At 31.7% G+C, this 25772-nt stretch overlaps 1 protein-coding gene across 1 annotated transcript in view; it reads right to left on the bottom strand.

Moving 5' to 3' along the window:
• LOC149795010 (octopamine receptor 2-like) overlaps nucleotides 1-3778 on the bottom strand; it is a 96336-nt gene extending 92558 nt beyond the window's left edge. Inside the window, exon 1 of the mRNA XM_089964670.1 lies at nucleotides 3589-3778. The gene's annotated coding sequence lies outside the window, so the exon portion shown is untranslated. The remainder of the gene's footprint in view (nucleotides 1-3588) is intronic.
• Nucleotides 3779-25772: the final 21994 nt, after the last annotated feature.

Genomic DNA, 25772 nt, shown 5'->3' with positions numbered 1-25772 from the left:
CATAATGTCACTTCTAATGGCTTGCCAAGTCCACAAAAGCAATGCAAATCACTTATTTTCAGTAAAAAGCCCCAATTTATTTGAGGCTAGCAGTTGGTCATTTGCTTTATAAAGGCTAATCAGTACATCTCTTCCTAAAGAGCCACATTACAAGCAATTCCTCAATTCATGCTATAAAAATTTTTTTGTTGATCACCTGAATTTGTAGTAAAATTTTGATTATAACCATCCTGACAAAGTTCACTGCAATTACTGACATATTAGGGAGTCCAACAGCAATATGACCACTTAAAGTATCAATGCCACAGGATTCAATCAATTCCAGTCCACTGCCACGCTTTCCATGTCAAAATGTTAAATTCTATTTATGAATAAATCAGGAAGAATAAGATTGAATAAATTTATTTGAATACCTAGACACATGTTATTCGTAACTCAGGAAAATAAAAAACTGAAGTCAGTGTTTACTGAAAATCATGGTTTGCAAGTCTTTAGGGAACCTCTCAACATGGGTTGCGGAATGTTGTCAAATGTCAAGGCTAGATACTATAGGTGCTCTACTACAGACAGATTACAAGACATTTTACCAGAATAAAAATTGGAAGCAACTTGGTTTTTACAGAGAAAACTTCCATTTTTAATCTATTTTGACTAAATACAAAAGAACAGTAACCTATATAACTACCTGACATTTATTTTTGCTATATTAAGCTCTCAGTATCTGTTATAGGAAAAACATGAAAATTGTTTTAAAAAAGCTAAATGTCTTGTAAATTAAACTTGCATGTCAATTCCAGTCAATACATTTGCTGTGTCAGCCCAGTATATGGTTTAAAGATGCAACAAAGGTACAGGTGTAATATGGATATACATGTAAATTTCTATGCAAAAATTGTCTAGTGCCCCCTCCCCTAGGTGGGACAGGTTTCACTTCTGTCATAAGATTGTCATTGCAAAGCATTAAGATTTTGCATCAAGCTCAGTTTTGATTATGTGGCATGCAGTCATGAAACTTAATTGTAGAGGCTTAAAAGGAGGTCACTTTGACCTTTTTTTTTGTTCAAGTGTTACATTAATTTTAGTTTTGTATCTCAAACACTTGTAAGTTTAATCATGAAAAATTTGTGTATGTGTGTGTTTGTGTATATATATATATATATATATATATATATATATATATATATATATATATATATATATATATATATATATATATATATATATATATATATATATATATAAATAACTGGTCACAGTGACTTACATTCCTACTTTACTTGCTTGAGGGGCATTGCAAGGCTTTAGGGTTATCCAGAAAAGTGGACATATAGGCAGTTATAACTGTTATGTGTCCACATAGATAGATGTCCATTGTATGAAGAACAAACTATTATTAGCATGAGTTTTGACATTTTAAATTTATGGAATTGTCCTTGATGAAGAAGCATCCTTTTTGACTGCATTATGAAATGTGGTTTTAAGTTAAGAACAAATTTCAGCCCCAAACCAACAAATTTGTCAGGATAAATTATGTCTGAATAACTTGTTTTTTTAAAAAGTTTTCAGTTATATGGGCTTTCACAAACCATTTCACATTTTTGTTTGACAGATCTGACTCATCACTGTTATAACAGTCATTGCTGTACTATATACATCATAGTGTTATAACAGTGTTGTATTATACATCTTCAGTGTTATAACAGTATTGTATTATACATCTTCACTGTTATAACAGTATTGTACTAGTCAGCTTGCAATTTGTATATTAAATCTTTCATTGAAATGTCAGTGATATTAAAAAAATTGGCAATGAGAAAATAAATGTAATAAATTTGTTATAGCATTGTACATGCAAGAATTAATGTAAGAATTAGTACAGTGGTAATCATAAGAACAGTGGTAGTAATATCAGAAGTAACAAATGTAAGAATTAGTACAGTGGTAATCGTAAGAATTAATGTAAGAATTAGTACAGTGGTAATCGTAAGAATTAATGTAAGAATTAGTACAGTGGTAATCGTAAGAATTAATGTAAGAATTAGTACAGTGGTAATCGTAAGAATTAATGTAAGAATTAGTACAGTGGTAATCGTAAGAATTAATGTAAGAATTAGTACAGTGGTAATCGTAAGAATTAATGTAAGAATTAGTACAGTGGTAATCGTAAGAACAGTGGTAGTAATATCAGAAGTAACAAATGCAGCAACAATAGTTTTCACACATCACTGTAGTATTATCCAGTATATATCAACAATATTTTTCCCATATCACTGTAGTATTATCCATTATATATAAACAATATTTTCCCACATCACTTGTATTGTTCATTATATATATACAGTACTTCCCCCCACATTGCTGTAGTATTATCCATTATATATAAACCTTGGTTACCTTGTACCTAATTGCTCTGGTGGCTTAGTGGTTAGAGCGTCCGCCTCAGAAGCGGAAGGTTGTGGGTTTGAACCCTTACCAAGTCATACCGAAGACTTACAAAAATGGTACTAACAGCTGCTTCGCTAGGCGCTCAGCATTAAGAGGTTAGTGTTAGGACTGGTCGGACTGGTGTCAGGATAATGTGACTTGGTGGGACATCATGCTACATGTCTGCGGCATGATGCCCCAGTGCTAGACATCACTATAAACTGCCACACTGCAGACATCGTAGCAATATGACTGAAAAATTGTTAAAGCTACGTTAAAAATCCTAATCACACACACATACGCACACACACACACACCTTGTAACTAATTAGGTGAAATTGGTACCTTGTAACTAATTCAGTGATTGGAGATTGAGTTAGTTTTACATTTATTGTATGAATGTAGTAAAGAGAAAGGAAATCGTATATGGATTCAGACAGAGCAGTGGTTGAAAAATAATTTTTATATTAATAAGAAATTGATATTACTATAATATTCAGTTCCGATATTCCAAATATTATTTATTTTCTCACTGTTATAACAAAGCTTTATCTCAGCAGGCCACACTTTTCTTGACAGACCAAATTGTTTATTATCACCTTTTGATTTGAAGTTTTAATTCAGATTTTGTAGCAGGTATTTTAAAGTTGAGAAATATGTTTCAGAGTTAAGCAGTCCAGTAATAAATCCTTGTACAAATGGTCAGACATTTGTATTTTGATATATAGTTTATAAAACTCGTATTGATCCAGGCTTCACATATTGTTTGTATTTATGTTTGTAAAACAAAGTATCACAAACAACTCAAGTATTTGCTATCTCTCAATTTCTGCTTGTATAGTAATTTACATACATACAACCATTTATATACAGGATTTTGCTGTATCTAACAATTTTACACATAATGAAATGATTCTTCTCATTTCATGTATTGTATGTGTCTGTTTTGTATGTCTCTTTTTTATGTAAATGTTTCTCTGTCATGTTATTAAAAAAATTGGAAGAAAAAAGAATTTAAAAAATATTTAAAAACAACATTTATTGACCTCAAATGTAGTGCACTTATTGACTGGAAAAAAGCCAATATCATCCTTTTTACACTTTTTGTGTGCTACTGCAATATTCTGTTAGTGAAATTGTTAGAAGTATCTGTTAAAACCAAACCTGAATGACCCTTGCTGTCAGTGTCAAGTGGTTGCTGTCCCCTAAACAGCCATGTTTCTAGTCTCAAATGTCCTCCAGAAGGCAGACAGGTCACCATAAAGTCATCTGTTGAATGGCTTAGTCCATTGATTATTAAAGTGTGAACCAGTCTATCAAGCTGATTGGCATTTGTGTACCAGTCCATGAACAGCACCCTCTGCAACTCTAGTTGTATGTGTCTGATGATAGCAGTCTCATACTCTCTAATACCAGCTACAAGTGGTAAACAACACATGTTCTGGTGAAAGCAGCATCTGTTCTTTTTGACTTATTATTTCATCACATAAAAAATCCTAATATACACTTGATTTCTTTTGGTATGTTTGTGTGTGTGTGTGTGTGTGTGTGTGTGTGTGTGTAAATGATTGCTTAATATATTCAGTCACTCACCATTTTCATACCTCTGCTATAAGACAGAGTGTCATGCTAAGATATCTTCCATGTTTCCTATTTTCGATTATGCACAGTATCTCAAGTTCACCAGCATCTAACATTACGACTCTTAGTACTGCTTTCTGAGTCAGTGAGGAAACATTTCTTTCAGGCTCAATATATACAAGTTCGTGGTGACAGGGAATGAAAAAAAAGAACAAATATTTTTGCAATAAGTTAAAGAGATCAGAAAGACGCTATTGAGTTTGAAATCAAAAGGTTAAGGGTCAAGGTTACAGTGACTCTAAGAAGAAAATGATTTTCACAGACTATCTGAAATACTTTATCAGCTACTTTGATGGCTTGCATTTGACACAATGAAGATACCTCATTTCTTCATTTTTTTTCTTTAGTTGTCTCTTTTTCTCTCTTACTGCCTAGTGGTTAGAACATTTGCTTTATATGCAGGAGGTTGCGGGTTTGAACCCTGGCCGAGTCATACCAAAGACTTACAAAAATGTTACAGGCAGCTGCCTCGCTTGTCGTTCAGCATTAAGAGGTTAGTGCTAGGACTGGTAGGCCTGGTGTCAGGATAATATGACTGGGTGGGACATGATGCTACATGTCTGCAGCATGATGCCCCAGTGCAAGAATTACAATAAACTGCCATACTGTAGACATCATGGTGATGTGAATGAAAAGTTGTTAAAGCCACATTAAATGTTCAAATCTCACACATGCACACACACACACACATACACACACACACACACACACACACACATTTTTAATTAAATGTCATAAGTGACAGGTTCTTAACATGAGCTCTCCTGTGTGCACTAGATCACTTAGAAAATATAGGAATTCAATCAGAATTCTCTTTGTTACATAACACCTAATATCAGTTCCATTTTCTGACGGGTGGGTGGGTGGGGGGTAAAGTTCATATCTTCACTCTTGTTAGATCATGGTTGTTGCTATTTTTTTTTTAGGTGAGCCCAGGTCAGCTTCTATTCTGTGTCCTTGAAAAAGTTACTTTGTAACCATTTCCTCCATGCTGTGTTAAATGTGGTGTTAAAAACCAAGCAACGATTCTTGTTATTGAAGGATTCCACTTCATTACATTGGAAGATTATGTGAAAGATTAAACTGAATTACACTGGAAAATTACATTCCGTTAAACTGACAAATTTCATTGAAAGATTATGCTGAAGATTGCACAGAATTACACAGTGATTACATTGAACTGCTTAAATGATTACAATGAAATATTACACTTATTACCTGGAATTACACCAAAAGATTGCACAGAATTACACAGTGATTACATTGAACTGCATAAATGATTACAATGAAATATTACACTTATTACCTGGAATTACACCAAAAGATTGCACAGAATTACACAGTGATTACATTGAACTGCTTAAATGATTACAATGAAATATTACACTTATTACCTGGAATTACACCAAAAGATTGCACTGAATTACAGTAAAAAAAAGTACATTGAAATACACAAAACAGTTTGGAATTACACTTAAAGATTACACTGAATTACACTGAATTACACTTAAAGATTACACTGAATTACAGATTTCATATACTTTCAAGCATATAATTATTCTTGGTTTAGCAAACCAAAAAATAACATTTTTGTAAATACTGAAATTTATAGATACTTTTCTTCTAAAGATGGAGTTTATGAAAATTAGTTTTTATAGGTCTGTCAATTCACAGTCTATTGCAGCCATACAATTTACCTGAATCAGAACGCAGCAAATAATAATAATTAATTACATATACTTGCTTATAAATCAAATCCACCTGCAAACAACATAGACCCTGATTACCCATAACACAATGTGCTGGCAGATCAGGGTCTGTGTTGTTTGTTCTACTTAATTATCTGAACAAACTGCATAGACCCTGATCCACCTGCACATTATGCAATAGCAGATCTGGATCTATGAAGGTTGCTGTCAGATCTGAGTTATCCTTTAGTTTATATAGTACTTCACAGTGTATTAAACATGTATACCTGTGAACTCCTCATAGCAAATTTGTAATCCAAGGAATGCAAATCTTAAACATTATGATGAAATATTAGGATTTGCATATTTTCATAAAAACTTAAATATTCATAGAAAAAAGAGTTCAAAGTACATATGAAAAATGCTTGACAGTGTCATATTTCAGAAGCAGTAAAAATCAAAAGTCGAAAACACCATTTAGTGTCATGAACAGATGAAGTAATGTCTAGGACAGATTATTCAGTGTCAAGAACAGAGCATTCATTGGCAAGAACAGATTTTTAAAGTCATGAAAAGATCATTAAAAGTCAGGCTGTAGCTGAGTAGTCTAAGGTGCTTACTCTAATGTCTAGAACAGAAAATTCAGTGTCAAGAACAGATAATTTAATGTCAAGAACAGGTCATTTAATTTCAAGAATCAATCATTTGATGTCAAGAATAGATTTCTTGTCAAGAAAAGATCATTTAAAGTCAATAACAGATTATGTAAAATCATGAACAGATCATTTCATGTCCAGAACAGATCATTTCATGTCAAGAAAAGATCATTTAATGTCAATAACAGATCATTTCATGTCAAGAAAAGATCATTTAATGTCAATAACAGATTATGAAAAGTCAAGAACAGATCATGTAATGTCAAGAACAGATCATGTAAAGTCTAGAGCAGATCATTTAATGTCAAGAATATGTAATTTAATATCAAGAACAGATCATTTAAATTCAGGAATATATGTAAAGTCAAGAACAGATCATTTAATGTCAATAACAGGTCATAATTCAGGAGCAGATCATGTAAAGTCAAGAACTATAATTTAATGTCAAGAACAGATCATTTTACTTCAGGAACAGAATATGTAAAGTCAAGAACAGATCATGTAATGTCAAAAACCAATCATTTCATATCAAGAACAAATCAAGTAAAGTCAAAAACAGATCATGTAGGGTCAAGGACAGATCATTTACTTAAGACACATGCATCTCTAAGTAAAAATGTATGATACAGAGTGCTACATACCCTAACAATGGGACATTGCATGATAATGAATTACAGGCATTACAGAGACCCACTGAATGCAGTGTTAAGGACAGAAAGTACAAAGGTCAACATACATTGCAGGATCTGTGTCAGTTGATTATCATACATTATTTATTATTACCTGCCAGTGGTAGCTAACCTGTAAAATATTTCTCTTTTATTTAAAACAAAATGATGAATTGGAAAAGAAATATCTAGTGTAAATTGCTGCAATTGGAAAATCCATATGATTTTTAAATATCTTAAATTGAGATTTTTGGGACCCATTTTACTTTGGGATTATAGCATAGTTTTGTCCATTTAAGACCCATCTCCCAGTATCCCATTAGTTTTCTGGTATTTATGTATCAGAATACATTTTGACAAATTTTACACCATGTAATTTTAAAATTGTTCAGATAGGATGAACTATTTTCTGTACCAGTACAAAGATTCAGTTTTGTCTTTTGTGATGAAATGGAACAGGTGGGCACAGTTAGTAACAAATCAATGGTGAACTTTTAAGACCATTTTTCTTGTTCAGGGTATTTGTTCTCTTTGCAAAATAATATAACAGTAATACTGAAAATTACAAACTTTATTGGAACATAACATTTTTCTGAATTAACTGTGGCAACTAAATTGGTACAGATGTTATTCATGTAAAAAAACATGCTTACATTTTTTAATTAAACAGATGCTTCTGGCATTGATTTGCCCGAAAAATTTATTAGTTTTATTGATAAAACAAATTTGCAGGAAAGTGAGTCATGTTTATTGTTTGTAAAACAAATTTGCAAAACAAATTTATTTCACATGTATTGTTTATCAAACTAATCTGCAAAACCATGTATACCATTTGCATTGTTGTTAAAGCAAATTTGCCAAAATTATCATGTGTATTGTTTGTAAAGCATCTCAGCCAATATGGAAAATAATTTGTCTGGGAGATTTTCCTAAAATAATTCTGGAACAGAGAGACCAGCTTTATTTATAGAAGAAGTTGCTAAATCCTTCTTAGAGAGACTTCTCACTTTCAGGAGATTTTCCAAATTAATTCAGGGACAGCTTTTAGAGAGTGTTTTTAATTGATATCCGAGATATTTTTTAAAAACGTATATGTGATAATACTGGCATAATAAATTATTGATTATGTTTTGTATATTTTATTTGCATTGTTCATTTAATTTTTTGATTATAGATTGTAAGGGCCTACCTGACTAGTAACATTTATTTTGTAAACAGTATAATACATATCTAATATTTGTCTATCATTGTAGGTTATGTATTAAAATAATTATTAATTGTAAAGGTGTTTACTTCAGTTCGAGTCATATATACAATCTTGATTATGATCTTAGAAGGTTCCAGAAATGAAATTTTCCATTAAGATTACAGATTATTTCATGGAAACAGTAATTGTGACTGAAGTCAAGTGGAGGGGTATATAAAGTTGTTTGCATTAGGATTACTCACTCCTACCTTAAGCTCTGAATTGGAATTGGTCTTATTATAATGATCAACTTTTATTTGAGAGGATTTATTTGTTTAAATTATCCACAGTCATTACAAAGTGCTCTTTGATTTTCAGACTAAATCACTAATTTAGGATTACTGGGAATTCATTCAACATTTTGGATTATATCATTGTGATGCATCAAGACTGTTGGCACATGAGCACATTTGAGGCTATGGGTACATCAGTATGTTCAATGTTGGAATTTATTCAGAACACCACTGGAATTCATTGGGAACTCTATACATTTGGATTTGTGATAGAACATTTAGGACTATTTGATATTTAATTCACAATACTGTAAGTTCTTTTTAAATTTTCACTCAGTATTCCAGGGAAGTTAGTTAATAAAACACTTGTATGTTTTAGTTCTTTTCTGTTGCTTAGTTTAAGAGCATAGAGTCATACAAATTATTTTCAGGTAGATTTCTATTTTGCTCACCTTTGTTTCATTGTTTGAGCTTTTAGAGACTCAATCAGGCAGTTGTGATCAAGGAGGCATGATCATGTGTTGTTTTGTTGAGGATTTATAATTTGTTACAATTGAATATTGAGAGTTCTCCAGGTAATTGAACTGCCTTATGTATAAATTTAAATTTTGGCTAGGATATGAGAACACTTGAAAACTGGTTAAAGCACATCAGGATCTGAACTTCAAACAGTACAAAAACCAGCATAGATTATCTTGTGTGTACCACCATTTCCAATACACAAACCAGAATGGACTATCTCTTTATGTACCACCATTTCCAATACAAAAACCAATATATATCATCTTGTATGTACTGTACCACCATTTCCAATACAAAAACCAGTATATATTATCTTGTATGTACCAACACTTCCAATACAAAAACCAATATATATTATCTTGTATGTACCACCATTTCCAATACAAAAACCAGTATATATTATCTTGTATGTACCACCATTTCCAATATAAAACCAATATATATTGTATGTACTGTACCACCATTTCCAATACAAAAACCAGTATATATTATCTAGTATGTACAACCATTTATAATACAAAAACCAATATATTTTTTCTTGTATGTACCACCATTTCCAATACAAAAACCAGTATATATTATCTTGTATGTACCACCATTTCCAATACAAAAACCAATATATATTATCTTGTATGTACTGTACCACCATTTCCAGTACAAAAACCAGCATAGACTGTCTTGTATGTACCACCATTTACAATACACAAACCAGAATGGTTTATCTTTTTATGTACCACCATTTCCAATACACAAACCAGCATAGACTGTCTTGTATATACCACCATTTACAATACACAAACCAGTACAGTATTTGACATTTTGAAATATCTATTAAGCTTGAAATTAGTATTGTACAAACAAATATTTGTTTGAAAGTTATGGTTTGAAATACCTTTTGCAAAATAATTTGTCAGAACTGACGACATTGATTGCGTACTTACATGATTCATTTGCCATCTGGCTCCTAAATGTCATATTTTTGGGCAGACTGCTTCCAGTTATGTGTAACTGTAAACTTACACAGATCTCTGTTTGCTTTTGTATGAGATAGAAATTATTTCCTCCTGCTTACTGTAATTTCTTCATAGTTATTTGCAAGTGCCACTCAACATTCTTTACAGTTCATTAACATACCCAGATTCCCTCCATAGAATTATTGCTGAATTCTGTTAGTCAAGTGTTCATATTACTGTATTTTTTCACTGTGGAGCCATAAAGGTTGATTGCCTTATATGTGAGGTCACATTATATTGGGGTATTGTCTGCCTTATATGTGAGGTCATGTTTTAATGAGGTATTGATTGTCTTATTTGTGAGTTCACCATATATTGTGGTATAAGTAATGTATAAAGTCATGTTATATTGAGGCATTAACTGATTTATTCATGAGGTCAAGTTGTGTTGAGGTGTTGACTGATTTATTCATGATGTTGTGTTATATTGAGGTATTCACTGTCATGTTATATTGAGATATTGACTGTCTTATTTGTGAGGTCACCTTATATTGAGGTATGTTATACATACTACTGCTATTAAAGAATTAAAGGGATCCTTCCTTATAAAAGTGATTGCATTTATGTGCAGTAAAGTGAAGGGGTACTCTTTATCCTTAGAATATCCTGCACTTCCATTTAATGAAGGATCCATAAGGTAGCTCAGTTGGTAAAGCATTAGACTCATAATATAAGGGTCATGGGCTTGATACCTACCCAGGGGGTCTGGATAAACTGCATAGATGAGCGTTTGGGAAAGGCACTGAACTCTTATTTTCATGGAATGATTTATCCAGCGTGTTAAACATGTTGCTAAAACACAAAAATTACAAAAAAATTCTTTTGTGACAGAAGTCAATATTCGCTTTGACAAGAGCTATACATGAATTTCATACTGCCAGTCAGAATTTGATATTTTGTTGGAATTTTCAGCCCTAATTGGAGGAGAAATGTTGAATAATAGGCTGGATTTATGAAGGCTTTTTTAAGCCATACCGACTGGTTTTTTGGATTGTCAGATAAATATAAATCATGGAGATGTACAAGACATTATAACACAAGTTCATTTCTACGTAACTTGGATAAAAAGCTAGATTTTTTTATATATCCTGTATAGCCATTTATTTAGTGAGGGGTTTACATTTTGGTTTTGTTATGATACTGTTGGAAAAATGGAAACAGCTCCAAAACTTTACACTTGCTGTCTCTATGCATGTGTGTATGTGTGTTTATATAAGAAAACAGCCAAATTTAAATCAGATAAATATGTGTCTCTGTGTGTGTGTGTCAGATCACATTCCACAGACTTGTACAGTCAAAGACAATCTTCATTTACTTGAAGATTCCAGAATAATAATAAAAAATAAAAAATGGTGACTTTGCATCTGTATGGTCTGAAGTTCAATCCTTGTTCTGACATGGATACAAGGGTCTTACCTGGTTTCCTTCAGGTTCTTAAGTTTCATTAATTACATCAAGCCAACAACTAAATAGTTGAAAGCAAAAGAAAAAATAAAACTACTTGATGGCTCATTAAAAGACACATGTGCTTCTTCATTGATTGTAAACTTTATAAAAAGGCAAAATACTCCAAAAGTGTGGTACCAGTAAAAGCTGCTTTAAACAATAGTCTCACAGCAAGTAAGCACAATCCAATCAAATATTCCACACTGGTGTACTCATCCAAGGTCCAATCATATAGTTCACACTTTTATACATTTCAGAAAACCATTATTCAGTCCAGGCATCAAATTACTTTTATGTATTCAAGGCATCAAATAATGTTAATGCTTTCCAGGCATCAAATAACGTTTATGTAATTCAGGCATTGAAAAACTTGTCGTTTCAGGCATCTGATATTAGATAACTTTTATGTAATCCGGGCATCAAATAACTTGTTTGCATTCCATGCATCAAATAACTTTTATGCAATCCACACATCAAATAACATTTTTGCAACCCAGGCTAAAACTCTTTTCTTCTTCTTTCTTTCCTAGTAGAAATAACTGTTGGAATTACCAGCCTTCGAACACTGAGAATCACAATGCTAAGGGGCACATACAAAAAACATAACTGACCTGATATTTGTAAATTATCCAGATTTTTACTTAAGGTCGTAGACAATTTAAAATCTAGATAAAGCTGATATATTTTAAATGAACCTACCATGTTAACATTGTGCATTCAGGACACTTTGCTTTGACTGTCCTATTAAACATGGACAGAGAATGTTTTGATGTATTAAATTGTTTTCTCTGGTCACTACCTTTAAATTGTTATAATATAGTAATGATTAGTCTCCCACTATACATGAATTTATTATGTTGTTTATGATTAGATTCTTACTAATAATTATGTGTCTCCCACTATGGTTTCCAATTTTTGGTTTCCAATTTTTAATTATAAGTATCTCACTAATAAATATTTGTCTTCTACTAGCCATAGTTAGTCTCCCACAAATGATTATTAGTCTCACAATAGGAATGATTAGTCTTCCACTAATAATTGTTATTCTCCCAGTAGTAATAATAAGTCTCCCACTAGTAATTATAAGTTTCTCATTATTAATGATAGTCTCTCATTGATAATTACTAGTAACGGATTTATTCAGCAACAAACTTGAGGATACTCATTGATTCGACTGATCCATTATATTTGGTTTTCTTTTTTCTGTTAACATTTTATCTTTTTTTCTTATTCGTCTTTCCTTTCTTTTCCATCTTGTTTCTTAACACTTTTTTCAGTATCGTGATTGGTATCATGCTGATGGGGGGAGGGGTCTCTTTACTATGGCTGTTTTAACATTAAATGATTAGTGCCAAGTCTTGTACTGGCATGTCTTTTTATAATAGTATCAAGGGAGAGAACCCTTGATAAGTTGTGAAAACTTCTGTATGATCCCATACGATTGCTCTTCTGTATAAAGGCAATAAAATTCTTGAAATGAAATTTTCTTTTTGATTCATTATCTACCTTATTATTAATGTTTTTTGTCTTTCTTTTATAGGTGAGTACAGCATTTAGCTAAATTAAGAGTCTAAAGTCCCAATAATGGCAGAGGTAAGTTTTTATCTACTCAGACTATATGGCCAAGCAAACTTAAAATATGGCTCTTCAGTTTCATTCTCTTTTACCAAATTTTTACATTCATTCTCTTTTACCAAATTATTACCTTCAACCTCATTTAACAAATTTTTTACCTTCATTCTCTTTTACCAAATTTGTACCTTCATCCTCTTTTACCAAACTTTTAATTCTTTTACAAAATTTGTACCTTCATTCTCTTTACCAAAGTTTGCATCACTAATAATACGAGCAAATTTATGGTCTTGATAAAGATTGGTTACAAAGTACAGATCCATTGGGCTTTCATGTCAATTTTATATGTCAAAGGCAACTCAGATTTAGAGAAAGGACTAGACCTTATAGCATTTCTCTTCCATGGATATTGTTCCACAGCAGAGGTGCTGTTTGATAGAAAGTTGAAAAAGCTTTTGAAAGGAAATCATCACAATAAATAAATGATTTCTCACATTTTTAAACTTTAATGTAAATTTTCTTTTGACATTCAATTTAGAAAATATTCTATGTATTATTTACAGACATATATTTACTATCGTAAAGCACCATGAATGTCAATTTTTTAAAAAGTCATGTTCTTTTATTTTATCTTATATGAATTAGTATCACTTCAATCAAGGAGCCACAGTGGCTCAGTGGTTAGCATGGGCGACTCCCATTCAAAAGAGCATGGGTTTGAATTCTACCATCAGACCAGCCTGGCTCATTTATCATGATGTATCCTTGGGCAAGGTACTTTGCTCCAATTGCCTTGGCACAAGTAACCTTGCGTTTCTGTGCCATAAAGGAACAAACCAAACCAAATCACTGTAGTCCTTCAAACTATCAGTATTCTGGGTACTTTTATCTCGAGTTTTTCCTCACGTATTATTTTATGACAGAAGTACTAAAAACACAATACTGCCTTTGTTTAATCTTTCTTTGTGTTATTCAGAAGAAATGACATATTTCAAGCACCTGCTCTAAGACTTTGTCATTCTTACTGTTTTTTTCCCCTCAGATATCAACTATAATCAGTGGCAGTATATCAATAATCTGTCATTCTTTGTGATACAGTATTCTGATAAGCTCATAAGCTAATATCCCTGATTGGAAACAAATTGTTGAATCTGAAGCCTGCTTTTGCTGTAAAGCAAATATTTTATCACACAACACAATCTGACAAAATATGTGCGATGTGCTTATTAGCTTTTTGTGCAGAGTCTACATACCATTCTATCCCCAGTCCCCATCTCCTACAAGCTGGTTACATCAGCCCTTTTGTTTTTTAAATTAAGTGGGTATCACACCACCATTTCATTGACTGTTACCGTTATTCAGTCCCGATGGTTTCTATGAAATGAGGTACAAAGAGAGAGCAATTTATTACCTATGAAAATCAACATATTGTTTTCGCTATAAAAAAATTCATAGAGACCCACTGTCCAATGCATAATTTTACTTGCATGACTGCTGACCAGTGCGTACATGTACTTAAATGACCCACTGATCATTGCATAATTTTAACTGAATCATTTAGAAAGCTGCATTATATTTTCATATATATTGATTGTTTACAAACTGCAATCATAAAAAACTGATGTTGTTATAAAACAGTTATATTATCAGAGTCTGACAGTGCAATGTCAGATATGTTCTTCATCTCTTTGTGCAGATTCTGCATCAAATTCCATCTCAGCCAGCATAGACGGGTTGTATCTTTCTACAGATTCTGCATCAAATTCCATCTCAGCCAGCATAGACTGATTGTATATAAGCACCTTTTTGTTTCATAGGTTTCACAACACTAATTCATCCAAAAAGATGCTATGTTATCCAACTGTAGACTCTAAGAAAATAATATTTGAAACATAGGGATCACATTTTCAACAGCTTTTTTGTTGTTTGCGTAGGCATAATGTATTTTTTTATATTTTGCAATTAGCTCAGTTTCAAAAACTGTTATTTATTTAGTCATGAAATACGATGGGTGTATTTATATCACATGGTGTTATTCAGGATGGGCAAAATTATGTCTCAGCGAACTGTGTTGAATCATCTTCAGTGATTACATTCAGTTTCTGCATTTGGCTCAGTTTCTCTGACAAGTGTATGTACAGTCAGGAAACTTAATGGGCACATTCATTGTGGGGGTACTCATGCCATGCACACAAAAGATCACAGTGACCTTTCATACTTCTGTTACTACATTGGGTTTTGCATTTAGCTCTAATTCTCTGACAGAGTATGTACAGTCATGAAATTTGATGGATTTTTTTATTTTCAAGGGAACTATTAACCACAGGCAAAAATAGTTCATAGTGGTATACTTTTCTTTCTCAAGTAACTTTACAAGGTTTTTTAAATGGCTGAGCAAACTGATGCAGCATTTTGTAGATTTTTTTTGTTTTCTCTGATTTTTTTTCCTGGCAAAGAGCTGATCAGTACAGAAAACTGCTTTTTTATTCAGTAGAATTAGTATCATGCCTACTATACTTTGACTGGTGCCAAAACTGGTGCTTGATATTGCTTACTTTTTACTATTCAATGCCATTATTTCATGATCTGATGCACTGCTCCCTCTGGTGGCCTTGTGGTTAGAGCATCCGCCTCGGATGTGGTAGGTTGCACTAAAAACACAACAGACATCATAGTGATATGACAGATTTTTTTTTTAAGCTACGTTAAAAGTCCAAAACACACACACACACATACACAAAATCTTGTTTTGATGCAGTCAGAAAATGCATACCGGTATATAATTTGGAATTCATCTCTGTAAAATATACAACACATTGCATAACATGTTTTCATTCTTTGTTCAGACACTGTATTGTTCATATACTGTATCTATTTTAACACTAGTGTGTTATGGTCATATTACATTTAATAATGTGGTGTTATTTTCATATCTATCTTAGCAAGGTAGTGCTGTCATGTACATATCTAATTTTACACTAGTGTTATAATAATAAATAATAATAATAATAATAATAAAGACTTTATTTAGAGAAGGTAACTCATTTAGTTACAGAACTAATCTACCTTGAGGCCTTCTATCTGTTATGTACAATATATACAGTATATACAAAATGATGTGTAGAGTCTGTCTTGACATTAAAAAATTAAGTAATTTTAAAATTCAAAGTATCAAGCCTGGAACACATTCACAGGCATCAGTGAAAACATAAACATATATAGAACATAAAATATAATCCTGCATTGAAAAATTCAACTATGAAAATAATGTAAAATTACAGAAAAGCAAGATGTATCTTTTGTACTAGAACTGTTCAATTTTCTAAAGATTTCATCCATTTAAGACATTGATTGTGAAAAGATGAAATGCTAGGAGCCTGCCTTATGTCATTGGGAATGTTGTTCCATACCATTGGACCAGTATATTGAAAACAGACAATAGACTAGCAATGCTATGATCAGACTGCTAATAGTTTGCCAACACACTAAAATCAGACTGACAGTAGACTGGCAGTACACAAAGATCAGACTGACAATAGACTAGCAGCGCTAGGATCAGACTGCTAATACTTTGCCAACACACTAAAATCAGACTGACAGTAGACTGGCAATACACAAAGATCAGACTGACAATGGACTGGTTACACACTTAAATCAGACTAACAATGGACTGGCAACACACTAAGTTCAGATTGATGATAGATTGCCAGCACAGTAAGATTAAACTGAGAAAATACTGACAACACACTAAGATGAGACTGATAATAGACTGTAAGATAGATGACATTTCACAATAGGATGACAATAGACTGTACTGATATTGCTCATGTATTTAAGTTCTTGCAATACATGTGCCACATATCCACTGCAGTTCCAGTTTCTGGATATGTAGTGAGGACTTGTAAACAAAATTTACACAGACTAGAAATTGGTATTATAAATGATATATAGTGAGTTCAAGTCAACAAAATTCGCACAGAGTAGAAATTTGTATCATAATGGATATCTTGTTATGACTCTATGGTCTTAAACTAAGTAACAATAAAGAGCAAAAGCGAACAAGTTTTGCAAAATTCAACAAATAATTTATTTCCTTGGAATACAAAGTGAAAATTTAAAAAGAACTTAACAGTACTGTGAATTAAATCACAAATAATCCTAAGAGTACTATTACAAGTTGAAAAGTAGTGTATTCCAAAGAATTACAATGGTGTCTTGATGTATGACAATGATATAATCCAAAATCTCTCTGAATGAATTCACAATAATTCCAAATAGTGACTTATTCCTAATGTCAAAGAACATTTTGTAATTCTGGTGAATAATTGAAATAAATAAATTTTCTCCAATTTTAGCTGAACAGAGTTAAAATTGATTCCTCTAGAGACTGATTTTAAGATTGGAATGACATTTTTTGAGGTAAACATCCCTGATATAAAAAATTAAGATACCATAGTAGAACCAGGATGAGTGTAATTTTCCTGTCAAATTCATAATCAAGATCCCTTCTACAAAATTCCAGGGTCAAAAGGCCATATAAACATGCGTACCTTCAAGTAATAATGATCTTAATATATAATCTAAAATCATAGACAAGAATTATCTATGTAATATATTGTTTATAAAAAATATTAGTCAGGTGGGCCCAGACTCCTACACTTAATTACGGACAAAGGTCAAGCACATACTACAGATTAAATATACATAAGATAAGATCATGGACAAAGGCCAACACTCAATACAAATTAAGCATATATAACCATATGGTGAGTATTGGTCAAAACAGAATTTCAACACACTTGAAATTATTGTCATGCAAGATGTATAGTGAGTCAACAGAGTTTCCACAGACTAGAAATCATATTGGACATACTAGTAAACAGAATTCACACAGAGTAGAAATTGCTATCATACTGGATATATAGTGAGTACTAGTCAACAGAATGTACACAGCCTAATATTGATATATACTGGATACGTAAGTATCGGTCAACTGAATTCACACACAGTAGAAATAGGTATCATACTGGATGTATGGTGAGCAATAGTCAACAGAGTTTACACATACTAGAAATTAATATAGTACTGGATATATAGTGAGCACTAGTAAGCAGAAACTAAAAATTGGTATCATACTGCATTGTGTACTAGTTATTGGTATTATACTGAATAAGGGGTGAGTACTTGAAATTGGCATCATAGTGAATATGGGGTGAGTACTAGAAATTTGTATCATACTGGATAAGGGGTGAGTACTTGAAATTGGCATCATACTGAATATAGGGTGAGGACTAGAAATCAGTATCATACTGGATAAGGGGTAAGTACTGGAAATTGCATTATACCGAATATTGGGTGAGTACTAGAAATTGTTATCATACTGAATATGAGGTGAGTACTAGAAATTGGTATCATACTAGATATGGCTGAGTGCTAGAAATTGGTATCATACTGGATATTGGGTAAGTACTAGAAATTTGCATTATACTGAGTATGGGGTGAGTGCTAGAAATTGATATCATATTGGATATGGGGTGATTACTAGAAATTAGTATCATACTGGATATTGGGTGAGTACTAGAAATTGGTATCATACTGAATATGGGGTGAGTGACAGAAATTGGTATCATACTGAATATTGGGTGAGCACTAGAAATTGGTATCATACTGGATATGGGGTAAGTACTATAAATTTGTATCATACTGAATATGGGGTGAATACTAGAAATTGGCATCATACTAGATATGGGTGAGTACTAGAAATTGGTATTATACTGGAAATGGGGTAAGTACTTGAAATTTGTATGATACTGAATATGAGGTGAGTACTAGAAATTGGTATCATAGTGAATATGGGGTGAGTACTAGAAATTGGTATTATACTGGATATTGGGTGAGTATTAGAAATTTGTATCATACTGAATATGGGGTGAGTACTATAAATTGGTATCATACTGGATATTGGGTGAGTGCTAGAAATTTGTATCATACTGGATATGGGGTGAGTATTAAAAATTTGTATCATATTGATTATGAGGTTTGTACTAGAAATTTGTATCATACTGAATATGAGGTGAGTGCTAGAAATTGGTATCATACTGAATATTGGGTGAGTACTAAAAATTTTTATCATACTGAATATGGGGTGAGTATTAGAAATTTGTATCATACTGAATATGGGGTGAGTGCTAGAAATTGGTATCATACTGGATATTGAGTGAGTATTAGAAATTTATATCATACTGAATATGGGGTGAGTACTAGAAATTGGTATCATACTGGATATTGGGTGAGTGCTAGAAATTGGTATCATACTGGATATGGGGTGAGTATTAGAAATTTGTATCATACTGAATATGGGTAATAGAAAACCAGCAGTGCACAGGTGCAAATCTGACTTAAATGTCAAATGTAGAGAAGCTCTTAAAGTAAGACAAATATCTTATGTTTTTTTGTTGAACAGTATGCATAAATTAAAATCCCACTATTCTAGTGCAGTGTAATCCCATAGAATCCTGAATTTAATTACTGAAAGTAGTGACGAGCTTAAATGTCCAAAGCTATCATCAGCAGTCCCTTCTTTGACTTAGACTCAATGTTGTGTGTGATATCATTCTATAATGTCCAGATTTACCAACATGCATTACTGCATTTTACTTAGACTTGATGTCATGTGTGACAGTCTCATTGTCTGGACATACCAGCATGCATTACGGTATTTTACTTAGACTTGATGTTATGTGTGACAGTCTGACTGTCTGGACATACCAACATGTATTACTGTATTTTACTTAGACTTGATGTCATGTGTGACAATCTGATTGTCTGGACATACCAACATGCATTACTGCATTTTACTTAGACTTGATGTCATGTGTGACAGTCTGATTGTCAGGACTTACCAACATGTATTACTGCATTTTACTTAGACTTGATGTCATGTGTGACAGTCTGATTGTCTGGACATACTAACATGTATTACTGCATTTTACTTAGACTTGATGTCATGTGTGACACAGTCTGATTGTCTGGACTTACCAACATGTATTACTGTATTTTACTTAGACTTGATGTCATGTGTGACAGTCTGACTGTCTGGACTTACCAACATGCATTACTGCATTTTGCTTAGACTTGATGTTATGTATGACACAGTCTGATTTTCTGGTCTTACCAACATGCATTACTGTATTTTACTTAGACTTGATGTTATGTATGACACAGTCTGATTGTCTGGACATACCAACATGCATTACTGCATTTTACTTAGACTTGATGTCATGTGTGACAGTCTGATTGTCTGGACTTATCAACATGCATTACTGCATTTTACTTAGACTTGATGTCATGTGTGACACAGTCTGATTGTCTGGACTTACCAACATGTATTACTGTATTTTACTTACACTTGATGTCATGTGTGACAGTCTGATTGTCTGGACATACTAACATGTATTACTGTATTTTACTTAGACTTGATGTTATGTGTGACAGTCTGATTGTCTGGACATACTAACATGTATTACTGTATTTTACTTAGACTTGATGTCATGTGTGACAGTCTGATTGTCTGGTCATACTAACATGTATTACTGTATTTTACTTAGACATGATGTCATATGTGACAGTCTGATTGTCTGGACATACCAACATGCATTACTGCATTTTACTTAGACTTGATGTTATGTATGACACAGTCTGATTGTCTGGACTTACCAACATGCATCACTCCATGTTACTTAGACATGATGTTATGTATTACAGTCTAGATTGTCCAGACATACTGACTCCATTACAGCTTTTTACTTAGGTTTGATATTATGTGTTACAGTCTAGATTGCCCAGACTTACTGACTGCATTACAGCTTTTTACTTAGGTTTGATATTATGTGTTACAGTCTAGATTGCCCAGACTTGCTGACTGCATTACAGCTTTTTACTTAGGTTCAATATTATGTGTTACAGTCTAGATTGCCCAGACCTACTGACTGCATTACAGCTTTTTACTTAGGTTTGATATTATGTGTTACAGTTTAGATTGCCCAGACCTACTGACTGCATTACAGCCTTTTTACTTAGGTTTGATATTATGTGTTACAGTCTAGATTTCCCAGACCTACTGACTGCATTACAGCTTTTTTACTTAGGTTTGATATTATGTGTTACAGTCTAGATTTCCCAGACCTACTGACTGCATTACAGCTTTTTACTTAGGTTTGATATTATGTGTTACAGTCTAGATTGTCTAGACGTACTGATTGCATTACCTCCATTGATCATTTTAAATGAAGTGTATTGATGGAATGATCATTTTTAATGAAGTGTATTGATGGAATGATCATTTTAAATGAAGTGCATTGATGGAATGGTCATTTTAAATGAAGTGTATTGATGGAATAGTCATTTTAAATGCAGTGTATTAATGGAATGATCATTTTAATGAAGTGTATTGATGGAATAATCATTTTAAATGAAATGTATTTGATGGAATGGTTATTTTAATGAAGTGTATTGATCGAATGATTATTTCAAATGAAGTGTATTGATGGAATAGTCATTTTAATGAAGTGTATTGATGGAATGGTCATTTTGATGAAGTGTATTGATGGAATAGTCATTTGAAATGAAGTGTATTGATGGAATGATCATTTTAAATGAAGTCTATTGATGGAATCGTCATTTTTAATGAAATGTATTTGATGGAATGGTCATTTTAAATGAAGTTTATTAATGGAATGATCATTTTTAACGAAGTGTATTGATGGAATGATCACTTTAAATGAAGTGTATTGATGGAATGATCATTTTAAATGAAGTATATTGATGGAATGATCAATTTTAATGAAGTGTATTGATGGAATGATCATTTTAAATGAAGTGTATTGATGGAATGATCATTTTAAATGAAGTGTATTGATGGAATGGTCATTTTAAATGAAGTGTATTGATGGAATGGTCATTTTTAATGAAGTGTATTGATGGAATGATCATTTTAAATCAAGTGTATTGATGGAATAGTCATTTTAAATGAAGTGTATTGATGGAATGATCATTTTATATCAAGTGTATTGATGGAATGGTCATTTTTAATGAAATGTATTTGATGGAATGGTCATTTTAAATGAAGTGTATTGATGGAATGGTCATTTTAAATGAAGTGTATTGATGGAATGATAATTTAACTGAAGTATATTGATGGAATGATCATTTTTAATGAAGTGTATTGATACAATGATCATTTGTAATGAAGTGTATTGATGGAATGATCAATTTCAATGAAGTGTATTGATGGAATGGTCATTTTAAATGAAGTGTATTGATGGAATGGTCATTTTCAATGAAGTGTATTGATGGAATGATCATTTTAAATGAAGTGTATTGATGGAATGATCATTTTAAATGAAGTGTATTGATGGAATGGTCATTTTCAATGAAATGTATTTGATGGAATGGTCATTTTAAATGAAGTTTATTGATGGAATGATCATTGTAAATGAAGTGTATTGATGGAATTATCATTTTTAATGAAGTGTATTGATGGAATGATCATTTAAATGAAGGGCATTGATGGAATGTTCATTTTTAATGAATTGTATTCATGGAATGATCATTTTAAATCAAGTGTATTGATGGGATAGTCATTTTGAATGATGTGTATTGATGAAATGGTCATTTTAAATGAAGTGTATTCATGAAATGATCATTGTAAATGAAGTGTATTGATGGAATTATCATTTTTAATGAAGTGTATTGATGGAATGATCATTTAAATGAAGGGCATTGATGGAATGTTCATTTTTAATGAATTGTATTCATGGAATGATCATTTTAAATCAAGTGTATTGATGGGATAGTCATTTTGAATGAAGTCTATTTATGGAATAGTCATTTTAAATGAAGTGTATTGATGGAAAGATCATTTTAAATCAAGTGTGTTGATGGAATGGTCATTTTTAATGAAATGTATTTGATGGAATGGTCATTTTAAATGAAGTGTATTGATGGAATGGTCATTTTAAATGAAGTGTATTGATGGAATGGTCATGTTTGATGAAATGTATTTGATGGAATGGTCATTTTAAATGAAGTTTATTGATGGAATCAGCATTTTTAATGATGTGTATTGATGGATTCATCATTTTAAATGAAGTGTATTGATGGAATGGTCATTTTTAATGAAGTGTACTGATGAAATGGTCATTTTAAATGAGGTGTATTGATGGAATGATCATTTTAAATGAAGTGTATTGATGGAATTATCATTTTTAATGAAATGTGTTGATGGAATGGTCATTTTAAATCAAGTGTATTGATGGAATGATCATTTTAAATGAAGTGTATTGATGGAATGGTCATTTTAAATGAAGTGTATTGATGGAATGGTCATGTTTGATGAAATGTATTTGATGGAATGGTCATTTTAAATGAAGTTTATTGATGGAATCATCATTTTTAATGATGTGTATTGATGGAATCATCATTTTTAATGATGTGTATTGATGGAATGGTCATTTTAAATGAAGTGTATTCATGAAATGATCTTTTTAAATGAAGTGTATTGATGGAATGATCATTTAAATGAAGTGTATTGATGGAATGTTCATTTTTAATGAAGTGTATTGATGGATTGATCATTTTTAATGAAGTGTATTGATGGAATGATCATTTTAAATCAAATGCATTGATGGAATGATCATTTTAAATGAAGTGTGTTGATGGAATGGTCATTTTTAATGAAGTGTACTGATGAAATGGTCATTTTAAATGAGGTGTATTGATGGAATGATCATTTTAAATGAAGTGTATTGATGGAATTATCATTTTTAATGAACTGTATTGATGGAATGGTCATTTTTAATGAAATGTGTTGATGGAATGGTCATTTTAAATCAAGTGTATTGATGGAATGATCATTTTAAATGAAGTGTATTGATGGAATGGTCATTTTAAATGAAGTGTATTGATGGAATGGTCATGTTTGATGAAATGTATTTGATGGAATGGTCATTTTAAATGAAGTTTATTGATGGAATCATCATTTTTAATGATGTGTATTGATGGAATCATCATTTTTAATGATGTGTATTGATGGAATGGTCATTTTAAATGAAGTGTATTCATGAAATGATCTTTTTAAATGAAGTGTATTGATGGAATGATCATTTAAATGAAGTGTATTGATGGAATGTTCATTTTTAATGAAGTGTATTGATGGATTGATCATTTTTAATGAAGTGTATTGATGGAATGATCATTTTAAATCAAATGCATTGATGGGATAGTCATTTTAAATGAAGTGTATTGATGGAATAGTCATTTTAAATTAAGTGTATTGATGGAATGATCATTTTAAATGAAGTGTGTTGATGGAATGGTCATTTTTAATGAAATGTATTTGATGGAATGGTCATTTTAAATGAAGTGTATTGATGGAATGGTCATTTTAAATGAAGTGTATTGATGGAATGATCATTATAAATGAAGTGTATTGATGGAATGGTCATTTTTAATGAAGTGTATTAATGGAATGATCATTTTTAATGGAATGTATTTGATGGAATAGTTATATTAAATGAAGTGTATTGATGGAATGATCATTTTAAATGAAGTGTATTGATGGAATGGTCATTTTTAATGAAGTGTATTGATGGAATGGTCATTTTTAATGAAGTGTATTGATGGAATTATCATTTTAAATGAAGTGTATTGATGGAATGATCATTTTAAATGAAGTGTATTGATGGAATGATCATTTTTAATGAAGTGTATTGATGGAATTATCATTTTAAATGAAGTGTATTGATGGAATGATCATTTTAAATGAAGTGTGTTGATGGAATGATCATTTTAAATGAAGTGTATTGATGGAATTATCATTTTTAATGAAGTGTATTGATGGAATTATCATTTTGAATGAAGTGTATTGATGGAATGATCATTTTAAATGAAGTGTATTGATGGAATGGTCATTTTTAATGAAGTGTATTGATGGAATGATAATTTAACTGAAGTATATTGATGGAATTATCATTTTAAATGAAGTGTGTTGATGGAATGATCATTTTAAATGAAGTGTATTGATGGAATCATCATTTTAAATGAAGTGTATTGATGGAATGTTCATTTTTAATGAAGTGTATTGATGGAATGGTCATTTTAAATGAAGTGTGTTGATGGAATGATCATTTTAAATGAAGTGTATTGATGGAATGATTATTTTAAATGAATTGTATTGATGGAATGTTCATTTTTAATTAAATGTATTTGATGGAATGATCATTTTTAATGATGGGTTTTGATGGAATGGTCATTTTAAATGAAGTGTATTGATGGAATGGTCATTTTTAATGAAGTGTATTGATGGAATGGTCATTTTAATTGAAGTGTATTGATGGAATGATCATTTTAAATGAAGTGTATTGATGGAATGGTCATTTTAAATGAAGTGTATTGATGGAATGGTCATTTTTAATGAAGTGTATTGATGGAATGGCCATTTTAATGAAATGTGTTTGATGGAATGGTCATTTTAAATGAAGTTTATTGATGGAATGATCATTTTTAATGAAGTGTATTGATGGAATGGTCATTTTAAATGAAGTGTAGGGGCCCCGAGTGGCCGAGTGGTCTAAAGCGCTCTTCGTTACGGATCACTGCCATCTC

The sequence above is a fragment of the Sinohyriopsis cumingii genome, chromosome 7 (genome assembly GCF_028554795.1).
Source record: "Sinohyriopsis cumingii isolate HCF-2022 chromosome 7, ASM2855479v2, whole genome shotgun sequence".
NCBI lineage: Eukaryota > Metazoa > Mollusca > Bivalvia > Unionida > Unionidae > Sinohyriopsis > Sinohyriopsis cumingii.
This window is presented reverse-complemented; position numbering and strand designations above follow the sequence as displayed.